General features: G+C 30.2%; 1 protein-coding gene and 1 long non-coding RNA gene across 2 annotated transcripts in view; one reads left to right on the top strand and one right to left on the bottom strand.

Annotated features, from left to right (window-relative positions):
• Positions 1–18,513, top strand: part of LOC142331707 (organic solute transporter alpha-like protein) — a 207,147-nt gene that overhangs the window by 83,405 nt on the left and 105,229 nt on the right. The window lies entirely within an intron of this gene.
• The window catches only part of LOC142331710 (uncharacterized), an 87,215-nt gene continuing 85,854 nt past the window's right edge, over positions 17,153–18,513 (bottom strand). The window contains exon 4 of the long non-coding RNA XR_012758066.1: positions 17,153–17,314. This is a non-coding gene — a long non-coding RNA (uncharacterized LOC142331710). The remainder of the gene's footprint in view (positions 17,315–18,513) is intronic.

The following is an 18,513-nucleotide window of genomic DNA, read 5'->3' as shown; positions in this document are numbered from 1 at the left end:
TTTACGGTTTCAGAATGTGGCAATAAAAATCTAAATATCAAAGCTTATAAGAAATTCAGATATTCTTCTATAACCTCAGTAAAAATGACCTTTTTAATAATACATCTGTGCATCATGTAAAAAATGAAGATAAATTACTATAGTAAATTTTTAAAATATTTTATAAAATACAATTAAATTCAATAAATTTGATAAAAACAATAAACAAAAGGTTTTTTTGGAAATTCTGAATAATGCTTTCCTTGCGAAACCCATCCTATAGTTTATAAAATAAAGACATAAGTTAAAAAAAAGAAGATATTTATAGACTTAGGAAGGAAAATAGCTACTAACATTTAAAAAAACTTCTTTTAATTTGAACTTTTATGTTGTGAACATAAAGGATCGATTTTATCAAAGAATAGATATAATAAATCTATATTAATAAAGAATAAAATTTTAATAACTGACGTTGAAAAAAAAATCAGCAATTATCAATTATATTCGCTTTCCTTACATACGGAAAATTTATTTCCTTATGATTATGATGATGATTAAAATCAAAATAATAATAATAATATTGAATGGAGGAATATCAATATAAATAGACGTAATTAGTTAGGAAGCAAAATAACAAAAATAAATAAGGGAGAAATAATAACAGTTGAATGATAAGTAAAGATATAAAGATATTAGTAATACTAAAAACATATATTTGGTGCTTTTTCTGAGTAGATGTGAACCCTGGATTACAGAAACACAAAAGAGAAGGATTACTCGAATAATGGTTCTGTAAAAGAATGTGGAGGATTTGACAAGATACTTTTATCAAAACTTAAAAATAACATTAATAAAATTTATGTATATTACTTGCAGCTGTTTGCAGAACTTGTTTCGGAACAAAAATAACACACAAAATTAGAAAAAAGACCAATGAAACTTGCACAATTATTTTGTTTTTCATGTTTACCAAAGACTGAAGAACGGAATTAAATAAAAATTATTATGGAAAAATAATATATATAAATAATATCCTTATCCATAGCAACTATATTTTGGTAAATAATTTTTTTTTGTTGATAAAAAAGAATAAATTCAATGAATTCTTTTCTGAACTGAAATATTACGGAAATACTTAATTATAAAAATAATTAAATTTAAAATTATATACATACTTATTTACTTAAAATACTTCATAAAAATGTTTATCATGGAGTGCAATAAAACAGAGCGCGCGCGCGCACACACACACACATACACACAACTTAACAAATCTTGAAGTTCAATAAAATAATACCAAAAGTTGTTCTGTATAAAAATTTTCTAAATTGATGGCATTACTTATGAAACAATCTTTATAATATCTGTATGATAAAACCACTACCACAACTAAAGAACACAGCAATACAAGTCATACCAAGAACTAAATTCATAATGAAGAAAATTATACCTCTCTGGCTTGACATGAAATGACATTATCGACTGTTATGTATCAAATATAGGTCTGCAGCACGCATCACAATACAAATCATGTGAATAAGCAATCATACAGACGTACTAGCTTATTTGTATTGTTTGTTTTCCACGAATGATGGAACAAATAAATTTAAGGAGTTGTAACCTAAGAATGTTACATGATGGGTTGTTTCGGAATACACATTCAGACTGAGCATATAAAATACTATTCCTACCTTTTCAGTTTTAAATTTTGTTAACTTTTCAATTCTGGATTAGTACAACTCATATTGAAAACTTAAAATAAAAACATCTTGCATGATTTTAGAAAAACATTGTCTAATGAAACACTATTTCGAGAGTTTTTAGAAAATTGTTTAAATTTCATACATAAGAAAAAGATTCCATTTTTAATTTTGCGATCTCAATAAAGTATTCGACTTAATTCGATATTTTTTACTGATGCAGAAACTTAGACCTGAAATGAATATTTTACTGGTTAAAGAGGTGACGTGGTTTGTACAATGTGTTACTATGCATCTACCTCAGGAATCGTCGGAGGTACTTTTACAATACCTCTTTTCTATATTATGCTTCACAACCACAAACTGCACAGGATAAGATAATTAAAAGGAACAAATTAGTGTAATTGCACCCTTTTCTTTTGTGATCAAATTCGGTAGGTACGCTAAGAAAGGTTTGAAAAATTATTATTACTGACAGTATTTAATCAATACGTGTCTCAGTAGAGAAAAAAGTTGGCAATAAATTGCATTACTTTAGTAAATACACCGATCAAGTTATGGAATTCATATTTGAAAGAATGTTTTGGCTTTAATTCAATAATTAAAAGCTGTATTTGTATCTTTATGATAAAATAATTCCTTTTTATCGACAAAAAATTACCAAAATTTTGAATTTTTTTTACAGCATGCGAATGTGTTACAAACGATAATCCAAAAATGTTTATTTAGTCATATTCAGTTATATCTTCATCTTCCTTTTCGTGGATACCGGTATTCGTTCGTAACTGGGTTTCAGTTAACCACACATCTCAAGGATGGTCGACCTGAGGCTGCACAAAACTGCACTTCATTTACATTCTTACATATCATCCTGTGAAGTAATACCTTAGGTGGTTCCGGAGGCTAAACAAAAAGAGAGAGAGAGATTTATAAATATCTTCATCGATATATTAAAAAAAATCATGTATCGTAATAAATTGTAATGTTACTGATTTTTTTTTATTAAATATAAAATTACTTATGTAAGTAATACTTATTTGTATTACTTTTAGTATTTAAATCTTTTAATTTTAATTTTTGAAATCAAGATTCTTAACAAAATAAGGCAATAACCAAGATATTTAATATTAATATCAAAATTTTGAAAAACACGATTTCGATTTTTTGAAAATATGGAGCCAAATTTATAAGGAGGCTATTTATAAGCGATTAAAATATTCAGTAAAATTGATTTTAAATTAATTAAAAATTAAAAAAAATATTTTTTCGATTTTTTAAAAACATTGGGAGCTCCTTCAACAGTGGAGGGGATATTAAGTTTTTTTTTTGTTAGTGACTTCATTGTTTAACAAAATACGTTTAGAGTATTAAAAATGTCAAATGGCGATAATTTTTATTTCTCATTTTGGGGCCTCCTAAAAATTAATTTTTAGGAAAATAATCCCTAATTGGAGGATAATATATTTAAAAAGAAAAACTTTTTAAAATCGTTGGAAAATTCTAAGATACTTTTTTAGAAAGGGGGTGAAAAGTTTTAGCTAATCATTTTTTTAAGAATTACCAAAGAGTAAGGGTTACCAAAAAATTAAGATTCTTACATTTAAATGCGATGGGTAATTTGCTACATGTACTGAAATTTCTTATTTCCTTATCTTTTTAGAATTAAAGAGATATTATTTGTTACCACAGACCGTTGGATGGGACGGTAAAAAATTGTTATAGTGGTTTGAAGGTTTATTGATGTAGAAAATTTAAATTTAAAAAAATCCCATGAACTTCTTTTCTGAAGCGTATACAAATAAAAAAATAAAAATATATAAAATTATTTTTTTAGGAGAGATGGGAATATTAAATAAAAATTTCAATGGTAATTTGTGATCTTGGTGAAAACTTCAGACCACAAAAAACTACACAGGGGGGCAAGTGGCCCCCGTCCAGGGGCGGTGACTGGTGCGCGATTCCCGTGTCGGGGGTTGGCCACGTTTCCGCCTCTCAATCGGCGCCGACCCATGTCCGTCGTCGTCTGCGACTACGGTGGTCTCCGATTCGGAGGCCGGAAGCTACACGGGCAACGACGTCCTCCGCGAACACGATAATAATAATAATTCATAGGCACATAGTATTAATATATTGACAAGTGTGAATGCGAATTATTTTTTAATATCATACATATAAAATTTAAAAAAATATATGCTAATAGTAATAGCAATAAAATGGAATATTATTTAGAAACATCTGTTACTAATCAAATTGAAGGTTTTACTTGCATTAATGTAAAAGAAAATAACATTTAAAAAATGCGAAAAAATATAGTATACAAAGTATACTTACTATATACAAGAGAATAGGTGTTCTTTTTATCACTTTCTGAAAAAATAGGAGAAATAAAGTGTAAAATATATAATATTAAAAAAACAATCCATGAACAATTGAACAACAAACAAGGCATATTATTTTTATTACTCTTTTTATTTTAAAAAATTTCCACGGTTAAAATAAATTTAATGGAAAAAATTGATTTCAATTATATAAAAATAATAGATTATGATAGATTTAGCTGTACTTTATCTCTTAAAGCAGTAAAAAATTAACGCAAAATAATTTTTATAAAACGAATTACATTTTTTTTAAAAAACCGCTTAAAATGCTGCAAGAAATTACCCGTTGTTTTCATAATTTAACTCATCCTCTCAAAAATATGTTATTTATGTTACAATAAAAAACCATTTTACTCTATTTCTGCGAAAAATATAAAAATCTGATAACGTCTCATTTATGGGGAAAATCTTACCCGTTAACACTTTAGTGTTTTATGTCATAGCTTTTTACTTTTGTTTCCATGTAATAGGTCTTGATCGTTAATTTTATTTCAATATTATTTCTATATTTTTTTATTTTATTATATTATATTTAGTATATTAATTTTTATTATATTATATTTATTATATTATTTTTTATATTTTTTATTATATATTTTTTATTTTATTTTTTATTTCAATATTAAATTTTTTATTTATTTCTTATTATTTCTTATTTAGTTTTTATCCCCATTATAATAAGTATTGGTGACGTTAACCTAGTTTTATTTATTTTAGAAGCACTGCGTTGGGCGCAAATAACGAATCTTCGTTGTGCACCCCAAAATGCACAAAGAAAATAACGGGCGACAACAATACCTTAAGTAATACCTGACTTTGATTCCCGGAGGCTGGACAGGAAAATAAAAGACCCGTTACAGATACAAATGAGAACTGAAAATCAACCGAATAGAAACTATAATAATTTAAATCTGAACGCTGATTTTTAGGCTATCATGTAAAAAAAAATCGTTTAAAACAGAAAGGGGTACGTTAATTTGTTGTTTTACACAACTGCTCCCGGTATTTGTTATCTATTTGTAGCCGGTTATCGTATAGGTAAAGCGACCGGGAAGTACACTAGGCGCCTACAATGACGTTCACTACACAGCCTGTCTCTGCGATGAACAAAATGAAGATGTAATTTATATATTACCAACGATTTGATCGAAGTAAATTCAGCTCGGTAAAACAACGACGAGAATCCCCTTCGATGTTAATTCAGTTAAGTATACTTCTTAAGGCGTGATCGTTATTTTTGAAAACGATTATGTCACCTCTAGGGCTTATTTGTGACTCGGATCGGATCGCGCGACATAATTTAAAGATTACAGAACGTAATATAAAACACTAATACTTTATACTCCATTACAACAGCGGGGTATCTTAGATATAAATTTATCGATACACTCCGATTATCAATTCTGTGGGAAAAACTAAGAATACAAAAACCATATAAATGAGGACAAAATAAAACTAACAGATTCACACAAAAAAAAATCCTGTATTCTAAGTTTCATTTCCACAAAATTAAACAAGTGTAATTTCATTAAAAAAAATTACTCAAAAAAGGAAAATAAGATAAGACCAGTTCTAATAAAGATTTTCACATTTCAAATTGTAAAATTCATTATTATCATCTTTTTATTAATAAAATATCCGTAACTTCCTAAAACCGTGATAACGTAAATTTAATTTCCGTAACAAATACAAAATATTATTTATAGTATATAGTCGTATTCAATTAATCTAATGAATATTTAATTACAAGGAGGAAGCACAGTTAATATAATATTAATAACAAATTTTGATGATGATAATAATAATAATAAATTTAGACCTTAAAATTTTATCTCCTTATTATAACATAGTTACTTTATGTTCAGTACTTCCTGATAAAATGATAATCAGAAATTCTTTTTTTTTCTACGCCAGAATAGTCATTTCTGCCATTTTATTCCTGACAGCCCAATATATAACCGCCATATTAACAAGGCTCTTGTCAGTTACCATAGGTAAAGTTGCCAGATATATATATATATATATATATGATTGGCTGTCATTTCTTCTTCGTTGCATAGGACGCACTGTGGAGTCTAGACTACTCCTATTCTGTTTAGATGGTGTCGTAAATAATCGTATCCAATGGCTAGCCTAAACATGCCACTGTTACTGCTCTGGGTAAAGTCAGTGGAAGTCGTTTTTTAGGGTCGAGCATTAGCGCCCAGCGTTGGTCACCACAATCTCTAAAATTTGCTGCTCTTGCTCTTTCCACGATAGCACTGCAAACCATTCGTTTCGCACTACGCAATGAAACAGGCAGGATGGAATGTGGTTGGCATGCACCCACCTGCGCTAGGCGATCCGCTTGTTCCATAGATATCGCAAATGGCACGAATTCATTGCATCACTAATCCATCTACGATTTTACTGAGGATGAGCATGTTTTTTGGGCACTCGAGGATTCCATAAGTAGACAGGGGTTGACTAGAGGCAATCGCAAGCAGTGCCTTCGAATCCGACAGCAGAACTATCTTTTTCCGGTAGCATCTGTCATTTTTTCCAAGGTCAGTGTTATAGCAGAAACCTCTCCGTCAAAATTTGTGGCTTTCTTACCAACAGCTACTGAATGTTTAAACAAGCTGGTATACACACCTGCGCCTGCATCAATATTTGCTCCAGTAGCTGGAGCAAATACTCCAGCAATTAGAGAGATTCTATACTTTCAAAAAACACAAAATTTAATCGAAGATTGGATAATAGCTGAAACAAAATACTTGAGTTTAAATTGAATTCGTTAAAGAAAATTCATTTTAATCACACGTACTTGTTTTATTTATAAGTACACTGTTCTGTACATTTTAACTAGACTGTACTTCTACTAAATCCGTCTTTAGTAATAAAGAATACAAATAGTGGAATATTATTTACGGCAATTCGTAACGGCCGTATCTCTTATGATTTTAGATCTGCAATATTATACAATTTAAATCATAACAGAAGTTTTCCAGGCGCTACATCGGTACGGTTTTGTCATTCAATATACGATCGAAATAAATATATTATATACAGATGTCCCGGGAGTATCTCATTAAATAAAACAATGAAAAAAGTTCATATAGACGCGGAACCAAAAACGCTTCGTTAGCGAGTTACGGCTAGTGAAATATTTCCCTCCGATTTCTGCTCCTCCGCTACGATTTCCGGTTACAAGATTATTTTTATTATTTTTTTTTAAAACGTGCAATGAATTTTTCTTTTCAAAGAAGAAAGGAAGAAGTTTATAGTTATAATATATACATGTCTAATAAAAAGAAAACTAATAATAATAATAATAATAACAGACGAGAAGACTGCATAAACTTATTTTAATAAATATGTACTATTAATTACGATGTAAAAATAATTGAACTGTTTAAAAGAAATAATTTTTTTGCACTAAAAAAACTAACGATGCTCGATCTCAAGTTATATTTAGTAAACGTAGATTATTCTTCTTCCTTACGGAATGATTAAAAAATTATACTCAAGTTTCACTTTAGTCGTTTAATTTTATGATTTAAAAATTAATTTAAAATACCCTTTTCTTTATTAATTAATAACAGATTGTGAAAAAAAAAGGGTAATAAAAGGAGAAAATCAGGTTAAGGATAAAAAGGGAAAACAAACTATTGTTTCCCTCATTTTTTGAAAGAGAAAAGGGTAATTTTGTTATTTCCTAGACCCCGGAAGGAGTGGTTCGTAGATTTTTCACTTATATGGTTTATAATTATTTGCCAAATTGCGTGAAAGATTGTCTAGGTTTAAATTCGTTCAGAATTTCTTTTGAGCGTTGGCTCGTTCAGTAAGAAAATGTTGAGTTCTTTTATGATTTGATTGCTACTAAAGTTGAAAAGTTACGACTTTTGGGAATCATCTTTTGATTTCTAATGACAAACTGAAAGATTTTCCCTCTCTTTGATATTGCTATAATTTATAGTAATTGTTAAATTTATACTCGGTCGCTTCTGTCCTCATTTATATATCTTTAATAATCTTCGATGTTTTAATAGTAAAACGATTGTAACTCCTAAAACAAGACTCTTGTCCTCAAGTAGTACCTAATTTTCTAAACTATTATTTAATCACAGAAATTATTTCATCATAAATTATTGCATCACAGTTTTAAATTACAACTCTTGTGAGTCAGATCAGTTATAAGCTATGGATACTCACTGTTGTAGGTCGATAGAAGTATTTATATAATTCACAATCTGTATAATTTGTAACACTGTTGTATATTGTATTGTTTGTCTTAAAAAGTGTATTCCTAGTTTGAAAAATAGATTATTATTTTCGGATAAAATTCATGGTAAATTTTCAAATTTTTCTTATTGAGAATTTTTCAGTGATAAAAGCATCCCTTATCGCTTATCGGAAAATATAAAACACTAAGTGTTTCTCTCACTAAGTGCTTAGTGTACTCTTTCATCCCCTAGGTATCCGAGAGTTAGATTTTCAATTGTTTTTTTTTTTATAACTATGTCTTTCTAATCAAAAGCAACGAAACATAAAAAAAATTTAAAGCTGTATTTTATTTTTAAAGTAAAGAAAATTTTCATTTCCTTTAAGTAGTTAACGACAAAAAACATGTCTGGATTTTTTATAATTACAAAAAACCTGATGTAAACGCCACATAACTTCCTTGTACGCCTATTAAATTACATATATATTTTTTATATATTTATATTCTTCATTACAATTTTTTATTTTTTTTTTCTTATTGAATTGTTACTTATTGTAAATTTTTTTTTACAATCGCAGGTTAATAATTATTAATAAATCAATATATTTAAATTTAAAAAAAAAAGTTAAAATAAAAAGGAGATGAAGTCGGTTTCGAACCGATGTGCCTTCCCCTTACAAGATCCAAATATTTCATTAATTAAATTTCATTTGGCTATAACGCTGAACCAATGAAAATAAGTACCACTTATGATATATCACAGAAAAGCTCTCAACGAAGGCTTATTATTGCAGTTAAGAAAAAGTCCAACATACAATTTTTTTTTGTTGATTTTGGGCTTTTTTGGACACTTTTGGTCCAATTGATTTCAATCAAACGAGAAGGTGCACAACTAGATGTTACAACTGTCCTAAATCCATAATTTCAACATCCTATGGCTAATCCATTTCTGTTTCTGAGTAATGCGAAATATATACGTTCGTACAGACAGCGCCGAAATGAGTCAAAATGGATTCAGGAATGGTCAAAATGGATATTTCCGTTGAAATCTGAAAATCGAAATCAAAAATACTTCGATACCTAGATTTCGATACAAAAAAATAAAAGTTATTCACCAATTCGTTGCTGAAATAATATTTTTCTAAATTATAAATTTGTCGATAGTTTACTATTTTATTCATTTATTTTTTTTACAAAGAAAGTTTGATTCGTATTTAATCTCACAAACTGTCAAAACATAAATAAAATAAATAATTAAACCGATATTATGATGATTACATCATACAAATTATTACTAACATGTTGGTAATAAAATAGTCGTCGTATTTCTTTCGTTAAATAAATTCCTCGCTACAATCATTACAGTTATTAGAATAATTTGATAGATGTCGATTAATTTCATGGAAAACAAATAGTTTTCTCAAAGCTGTCCGTTTTGTTACTTTACGTTCTCTGAGATACAGAAATGACGATTTTTTATTCCCTTGTACGAAGTAAAAGAAGTATTGGGATCGCGAAAAATTTCGGTTTTCAGATTTCAACGGAAATATCCATTTTGACTAGTTTCGGCGTGACGTCTGTACGTATGTATGTATCTCGCATAACTCAAAAACGATTATCTGTAGGATGTTGAAATTTTGGATTTAGGACTGTTGTAATATCTAGTTGTGCACCTCCCCTTTTGACAGCAATCTCCTAGACCAAAAGTGTCCAAAAAAAACCCAAAATAATTTCTATTTTTTACTTTTTCTTAAATACAGTAATAAGCCCTCATTGAGAGCTTTGCAACGATATATCATAAGCTCATAAGCTTATAAGTGGTAACATATTTTCATTGGTTCCAGAGTTATAGCCAAATAAAATGTTAATTAATGAAATATTTAAATCTCACAAGGGGTAGGCACAACGGTTTGAATCCTACTTTACCTCTTTTTTTTAACTATTTTTATTTTAAATTTACTGATTTATTAATAATTATTAACCTCCGACTGTAAAAAGATTTTTACGATAAATAATAATTAAATAATAACAATAAAATTAAAAAAATATCAGAAGTTATTAATGAAATAAAATTTTATGTACAAAATGATGTGTTTATGTAATTTAATAGGCGTACAAGGAAGTCATGTGGTGTACACATCAGATTTTTTTTTATAAGTTAACTCTAAACTGTTCCAGTCGTATTCTCACTATTTCTATTACAACCAAAGTTGCCTTTAATTTTTTCAGAGCTGTGCGCACAAAAATTAGTTGTGACCGTTGTAATCGTTCATTTTCGACCCCGTTTCGGTATTCTGTTTTTTTTGGAATTCATAAGAGAAAATCCAAGTTCGCAGCCTGGGCCGGATGCTCGAAAAGTTCCTGAAATGTTACGAAAAGGAAAGTTTAGAAAATTCAGGGTTAGTTTTGACAAAGGTTAATGTATCGCTAAAAGTCTTAAGCAATTTTAGTTTGCTTTTCTCTAGAATTGTAAATCTCAATTCTGAATATTCGTTCCTTATTTTAACTGTATAGACGTTTTTACTTGCCATAAATCCTGAATATTTTTTGGAAAGCTGTATTATATTTTGCTTTCCGAAATTAAAATCGTTTCCTGAATTTATAATAATTTCATCATCAAATGCTCGCCAATCCTTTAATTCTTCATCAGGAAATTTGCTCTCTAAGCGCAAACACGTTCAATAAATTGAGTAATAATTTTCAATCAAATAATAATCGCTCAATATAATTTTCACGTACCGATAATATTCTTTTTACAGTGTCACTCCAAAAGATTTCGTGTCTCAAATATTGATTTTTTAGTCTGTTAATTTTAACCTTTACAAACCGATGACCACCAATAATTGTTAAATAACTATTTTGTAGATATTTCCACGAGGAAGTAAGCCTGCTCAATACATATTTCAAAGCAAATATTGTTACCCGATATTGTGAATCGGTCCAAATTTTTTCACAATATTTACAAACGGTGGTCATCGCATTCAGCTATCTAACTTACACAATACTCAATTAACCGTATCGTAATTTTTGACTTAAGCACGGACTGCGAAATACCTGAATAACCATCTAACTTCGTTTAACGGTTTAAACGATATAACATCGTGCTCTGACAGTTGAGCTAATTCTTCAAAACCTTTCTTTCTGATGCCTGATCTGTGAAACATTGTGTACACATTTCTAATCACATTTTCTATATCCTGCATAAGATACATTTTTCCAAGCGTCATCGAATCCTAAATATACCCTAAGAAAATCTCCCATAAGAAAGTCACGGGGTATGCTACTCCGTAGTCTCAACTAAACGTGTCATCGAGTATACCTTGCGTTGGTTTGCTTGGCATTTCTCCCGCCACCGCCCCATTCGGTCGCCTTAAAGCATAAGACCGAATGTCTGTGCCACATACGGCTACTGAGCCTCGAAACAGTTTAACGACCATTGTCCTAAATAGCTCCTAGAGCTTATCTAACAGCGTGAGCGGACTAAGTGCGGTGCCATACACCACCGGCTTACGTGTCCCAACCGCTCACTTGTCATATATAACTAAAATGGGCGCACCCCGTCAACTACTAAAAATACATATGACTTCAATAAATTTATAGCGTCAAAACAGCAATTTGCTGCCACGCCTAGGTCGCTGAATGCCAGCAAGTACCTGTCCACCATTTTATAGCGCTTGGAGCCATAATAATTGGTGTTCAGCAATATTCAGGGTTAGCCGTTATCCTTAAAAACGAGCTTGAGGCATACCATCCCCACAAATCCTGTATAAACTTACACAAGGATCTTCCCTTAGTCGTGGTGTCCCATTCCAGCTGCCATTGGATCATACATTCGCATTACTGCGCCCAGCAACCGATGTTTCTATAAATATATTACTTCCTAAATTTGACTTCAGATCGTTTTTTTATTAATTTAACAACTTACATGGAAAAACAGCAATCGACAGAAACAGCAAACCGGTTGACAACAAGCCGTACAGGTGGTGCAAGAGAAATTAATGATCATTATGTTAATGATACGCCCTTCTAATCTATGTATTACAAATAATACTGTAAAAAAAATAATATCGGTAGCCGTCCTTCAACTATGGAAAAAATGTTAATTATTATTTTTTTTTTACTGCTGTCTCAAGGTAAACAGAAATAATTAAGAAATGTATCCTTTGATATCGATGTATACAAAAAACTAGATAATTATAAATAAGGCATAAAGTCTACATCTATACGAGACGCAGTACCCGGAACGTACTTGAAGACGTACCGGTTGAATATTGTTCTTGCTATTTAGACCGTCCATAACTAGTCAATATTACTCTTCACCAAAGAAATTTCTCAAAACGTCCATTCTCTTGCCTTGTGACATGTGGCTCCGTCTTTTTGAAACTACGAATTTCTCTCATTTAATTTTAAATTTGAAATAAATTGCGTTAAAATTTCTCGGTAGGAGTCTGCATTAAGGGTGTTTTCAAAGAATACACAAATTATTTTTCGCTTGGAAATTGCACACCACACACCAATTCTTTGTGAGTATAGAGGTCGTGAACGGATGACATGACTATTGGAGCTCCAGTAGCGATCGGTCATTCAGACGATTAACGTAACCGCTCAAATGAAACCGAGCCTCATTTATAAAAAGTACAAATCCAACACTTTAACCCGTTACAGCATCGACAGTAGAGAAGCCCCGTAGCGTAATCAACCGGGTATAATTCATGCCATACATGAATTCAGTTAGGTTTTAAGTTAAGTAGCCGGGTAGCTTTAAAGGCATTATACAAAGATATTCCTTTTTGTAATAATTTTTCGTAACGATTTGACAAGCGAGTTTAAGAAGCTTACCCTAACAATTTCAATTGTTTCATTACTAGTACTGAAAGTTTCCGGCTACGTCTCTGATCGCAAACAGAACAATCTATATTTCTTTATCAAACGACGAATTGAAGATTTATTCGGTACACTCATACTTGAGAACTGCGATCCAAAAGCTTTTTGCCGCAAAACAAAAGATTTAGTAGTTAAATAATTTTCCACAAAAAATATCCTTTCTTCCGCGTTCAAAAATCGTTTCTTCTAAACAAAAAAAACACAGAAAACAAAAAATAACTCTTTTTTTCTGTTTAGCCTCCTGATTCACAGTAAGGTATTACTACAGAGGATGAAATGTATGAATGTAAATGAAGTGTAGCCTTGTACAGTTTCAGATCGACCACTTCTAAACCCACCGGGTTGATCTAATGGTGAATGCGTCTTCGCAAACCAGCTGATTTCGAAGTCGACAGTTCCAACTTTGAAATCCTAGTAAAGGCTACTTTTATACGGGATTAGAATACTTGATCGTGTATACCGGTGTTCTTTGGTGGTTGGGTTTCAATTAATCATACATCTCAGAAATGATCGACCTGAGACTGTACAAGACTACACTTCACTTACACTTATATACATCATCCTCTAAAGTAATAACTGATTGTGATTCCCGGAGGCTAAGCAGGAAAACAAAAAGGTCGACCACTCCTGAGAAGTGTGGTTACTTGAAAATCAACCACCAAAGAACACCGGTATCAACGAAAAATAACAAAAAATAAGTAATCGTTCACAAAAAAGTAATGGAAAATTATAAAGAACAACAATAGGTAGTGATGATGACCTCTTCATTCTAAATTATGGTATTAACTTTTCTAAAAAGTATTTTATTCGAGTTGCGTTTTAAAAGAAACACCCTTTAAGAGATTAATTATTTTTTAATTAAACATAATTTTACAATAAATTATGTGTAATAGACTAATTTAAAATTAACTGCACAATAATTATATTATACATAAAAAGGAATGTATATAATAAAATATAATATATAAGAAACCAGTACAATCTCTAATTACAGAGAAAGAAAAAAAAGAGAAAAGAAGGATGGCGTATGCATTATATCAGAATGTCATGTGACATTACTTCTAAGAAATAATATACATTATTGTAGAAACAAGACTGGGACAAACGTAAAAAAAAAGAGAGAGAGTGAGTCATTTAGACGATATCACAATTTCCCTTTTATGAGCGGAAACGAAATATGTGGGACAAACATAACTAAATAAAAATAACTAGCAGCGACCTATAGTGCTTTGTTGTTCTTAATAATCGTTTATGTAATACTCCGACAATCTTGTAACATTCCTTTTTTTATTAACTAAGATTTCCTCATCGATTTCCAATCCGTCTTTTATAGAACTTTTATTATTTTACTTAAAACTATATAGGTTTTTATGCGATATATTTTCAAGGACTATTAAATAAATAAGTAATAATTATAATAATAATAATATAAATACGTTCCTTTTACCGCTCCTGATTATTCATGTTGAAAATGCTATTTTAATAATATTAATAAAATAATAAACGCCACATAAAATTACTAAAGAAAATAAATTAAACAAAATTAAACATTTAATAGTAATTATTCTTGAAATACAAGTTAATAAAACAATTTATTTCAGTCAACATACGCCATTTAATAATTAAAAAACTAGACTACTAATTGTAGATATTTACCTAGAATATTTTTAAAAAATAAACAAGATTTTCTTTTTTTTTTTTAATTGGCATTAGATTTCATAAGAAAGCTACCTACTGTAATGGGTACCGTGGTTCGACTTCCGGAAAATTTCGACTTCACATCCCCCAGACCCCAATACCACCGTCAGTTCAAAAGTTTATAAATATATATATATATATATATATATATATATATATATATTGTTTCTACTAATTATGTTGTGTTTCGTATGCCTTTTAGTCTTTAAAAAAGTGAAGGCCATTAAAGTAACCGGCTTGTATATCCTACACGGGCACCAGACTACAATAGTAGATTTACTGTTATTAAATTTAACATCGCTAATTAACTTATTGTTTACTGATAGAATGTCTATAAAAAAAGAAAAAAAAATCTTGTTTAACTATTTTTTGTCGGTTTTTCATAATTATTCTAGGTAGATGTGTACAATTAGTAGTAGTTATTGGTATTTTTATAATTATTTTATTTAACACTTTTTTTATTTCCATAAATTTACATGCAATTCAATATACTAGTCATCTAGAGGCGATTCCATTATAATTTGTTTTTTACTAACGTTCAGATTATTAAAAATTTTTATAAAATGAAAATCCACCTTACCAGCAAATTAAGTGTGACTCACAATCTTTCGGTTTATTTAAAAACCATCATCAGGAGATAAAATATTATAAATAATTAAAAATATTAATAAACTATCACAGGTTAAAATACTTAAACAATAATGACTACATTCTAACAGTATACGTTTTCTTTCTTCTTTTTCTGTTTAGCCTCCGGAACCACCGCAACGTATTACTTCAGAGGATGATATGTATGAATGTAAATGAAGTGAATTCTTGTACAATCTCAGATCGACCATTCCAATTTAACGCTTACAAAAAAATGTTGTACGCATATCTATATGAAATACAATACTTGTAAAGAAGTATTCTGTTCGCAGGTACCCGTTTAATGCACATTTAATTAATATGTAAACGGTAATATTGTACGGAAATTCTAGCATAACTATATCTAGCATAACTATATAATGCTAAGTGTAACATTAAACAAATAATTTAAACGATCTGCCACACTTTTGTGCCAAAAAAGTATATATCATTAATGTCGGTATATAAACCATTTTCCCATACTTTTGATCGATGTTTTATTAGCATGATTATAGATGAACCGTTGGAAAATGAAATTAATCAATTTACGCGATCTGTACAAAATTTGTCTTCTGCGACATTTAAATTTATTTTGGGCGATTCAAAATCACCATTCAACGGTTGCAGATTATATATTTTTTACGAGGGTTAACCAAAGTTTTATTTTTATTAACATATAATAAACTTTTGATGTAGATGCGCTTAATCGTTTAAATTTCAAATCTCTCGAATAAATCCTTACTTGAGTAAAGATTAGGTCTGCCTGGTATCGCCTTTATCAAATATTTTTGGATTACATACATTTTTATTCATATATGCATTTACGGCACTATCCAAGACGCGAAAAACTTAAGGATATTTTTCGTTATTCTTCTACAAATTAATAAATCCTTTTCGATAAAAATATACAAAAGGAGTTAAACATTTATACAATAACTTAGTAAATTTTTATAAGACTTTTTTTAATTCTTTTGCACGGTTCGCAATTTTGCGTTGACAGAGTCCCTAACGTCACTCGCTCCGGCAAATATAAACCGGTATTCGATTTGAATTGAAATTTTCGCAGCTGTAAAAATATAACCGATATAGAATACACATCGAATCGGGTACCGTAAGTAATATTCATCGAAGTTTTTTTTACGCTGAAGCGAGCGGATTTTTCAACAATATATTCCGACAATACATTTTAGTGAACCTACTAACATATTCGTGACCCATTAATTAAATCTTTAAGGATAGCGCATAAAATTTAATAACCGGTGAATAAACTTTCCACGGTAATATAATTTATTAGCTGGTGGGGGGGGGGAAGGGAAACACAAATAGACACGAATTTGAAGCTTAATACGTCGTATCATGATAACGATAAAACGTCGAGAGCGGTCTTATATTAGCGGCTGTTAATAAAGCGTGGGAATCCTTGAATAACTTTTCAAAATAAACGTAAAAAAAAAGGTAAACGTTCCTTCCTGAAAAGATTTATTTTTCGTTCTGTGACCGCTGCTTGGGATTTACCTTTACCGTAGGACACGTCTGGTACTAGCTGTGAAAAATAATATAAATAAAAATATAATATAATAACAATAATATTATAATAATAATAATATAAATAATAAAAATAAAATAATAAATGACCGCTGTTTTCAACAGGGTTGTAGTAGGTCGAAGATTTTTACGTCAATTTTCTTTTTTCAAGGTCCTTTAAGATGATTTAGGTACATAATGATACACTGTCACGTTAGGAATGGGCAGATATGCTAATCTACGAATAAAAAAAGGAAATATCCCAACACTTGCCTGGTTAGATCAAGGGAAATCGTGGTAAAAACAGTTATCAGGACAACCTAAAAAACAAAAAAAAAAATTATAAAATAAAAAATAAACATGATTAAATTCCATATTAATGATTTAAAATATAAACACCAGAAATACTGTTAAGGTAAATATTAAATAAAAAAACTACAAAATAACTCACAATTCAGAAGGCGTTATTAAAAATTATTTGAGCACATACTTATGTAAAGTTCAATGGAATGCAGGTAAATGATGGATGTAAAAAACGTTTAATTAGTATTATTTAAAAATTATTCCACAAAAATATTCACTTTCCGTAAAAGAAAATTTTTCAATGGTATTTTAAATAAATTGGTGGAAAAGGTTTCTACTAAATGGTTCTGTAATAAATAAAAACAGCTGACAACAAAGTTCCCGTCACGCGGCTAAAGCCGCGTTCCGGAAAGTCCTACAACTGTGGGTTTTCTCTGATGCACTGCTTACATACACAACTTAATTTAAAATATTTATCATTTTATTTAAATATAATATTTTTTGGTTTATTTAATTCAATGATTCTTACTTGGCGCGCGCTCATATCGTATTGCATTCCTGCGGGTTTGGCGGTCGTCACTAACTAAACTAATGTAATTTCACAACTTAATGCAACAAATTTCGCTTGTACGGTCGGCAGACAGGTGTAACCGTGTGGCTTAACACACCAGGTACCGCGTCGACCGGTCGATCAAGTTCGAGACCCAGCCAGACCGAGTTATCTTTTTTTACACTTTAAATATTATTCATTTATTTAATTCTACCGCTCACCAGTGACGTCACAACATAGCAGGCTACTGCAACAGCATATTTTTGGGTGGGGGGTGCGATTTTCAAACCTTTTTTTTTTGCAAATATTGTTATTTTTTAATCGTTAAAAAATGTGCCTAAGAAAAATATGACCTTAATTAGGCGAAATCTCGTGATAATGAGGAGAACCTTGGTCTACAGTCTCACCCCCTTGACCTTATATGTTGATAATTTACTGACATAGACGCCCCATATACAGAAGTAATCTGATGGATATTGGTCAAAATCGGCCCAGTAGTTCTGGAAATATAAGGGGATTTAGAGGCCGACACCGAAAACAACGCAAACATTCATACGAACATTAACATCCGCAAAATTTCCATTCGATATTTTGGGATCCTTAGGTGTCAAAATGTAAAGATCCAGTGAAAACCGCATATAGCCAAACTGGACCGATTACAATACT

This window comes from Lycorma delicatula, chromosome 10 (genome assembly GCF_047948215.1).
Source record: "Lycorma delicatula isolate Av1 chromosome 10, ASM4794821v1, whole genome shotgun sequence".
Lineage (NCBI taxonomy): Eukaryota > Metazoa > Arthropoda > Insecta > Hemiptera > Fulgoridae > Lycorma > Lycorma delicatula.
Note: the sequence above shows the minus strand (reverse complement) of the source record. Positions and strands in the feature narration are given on the sequence as shown.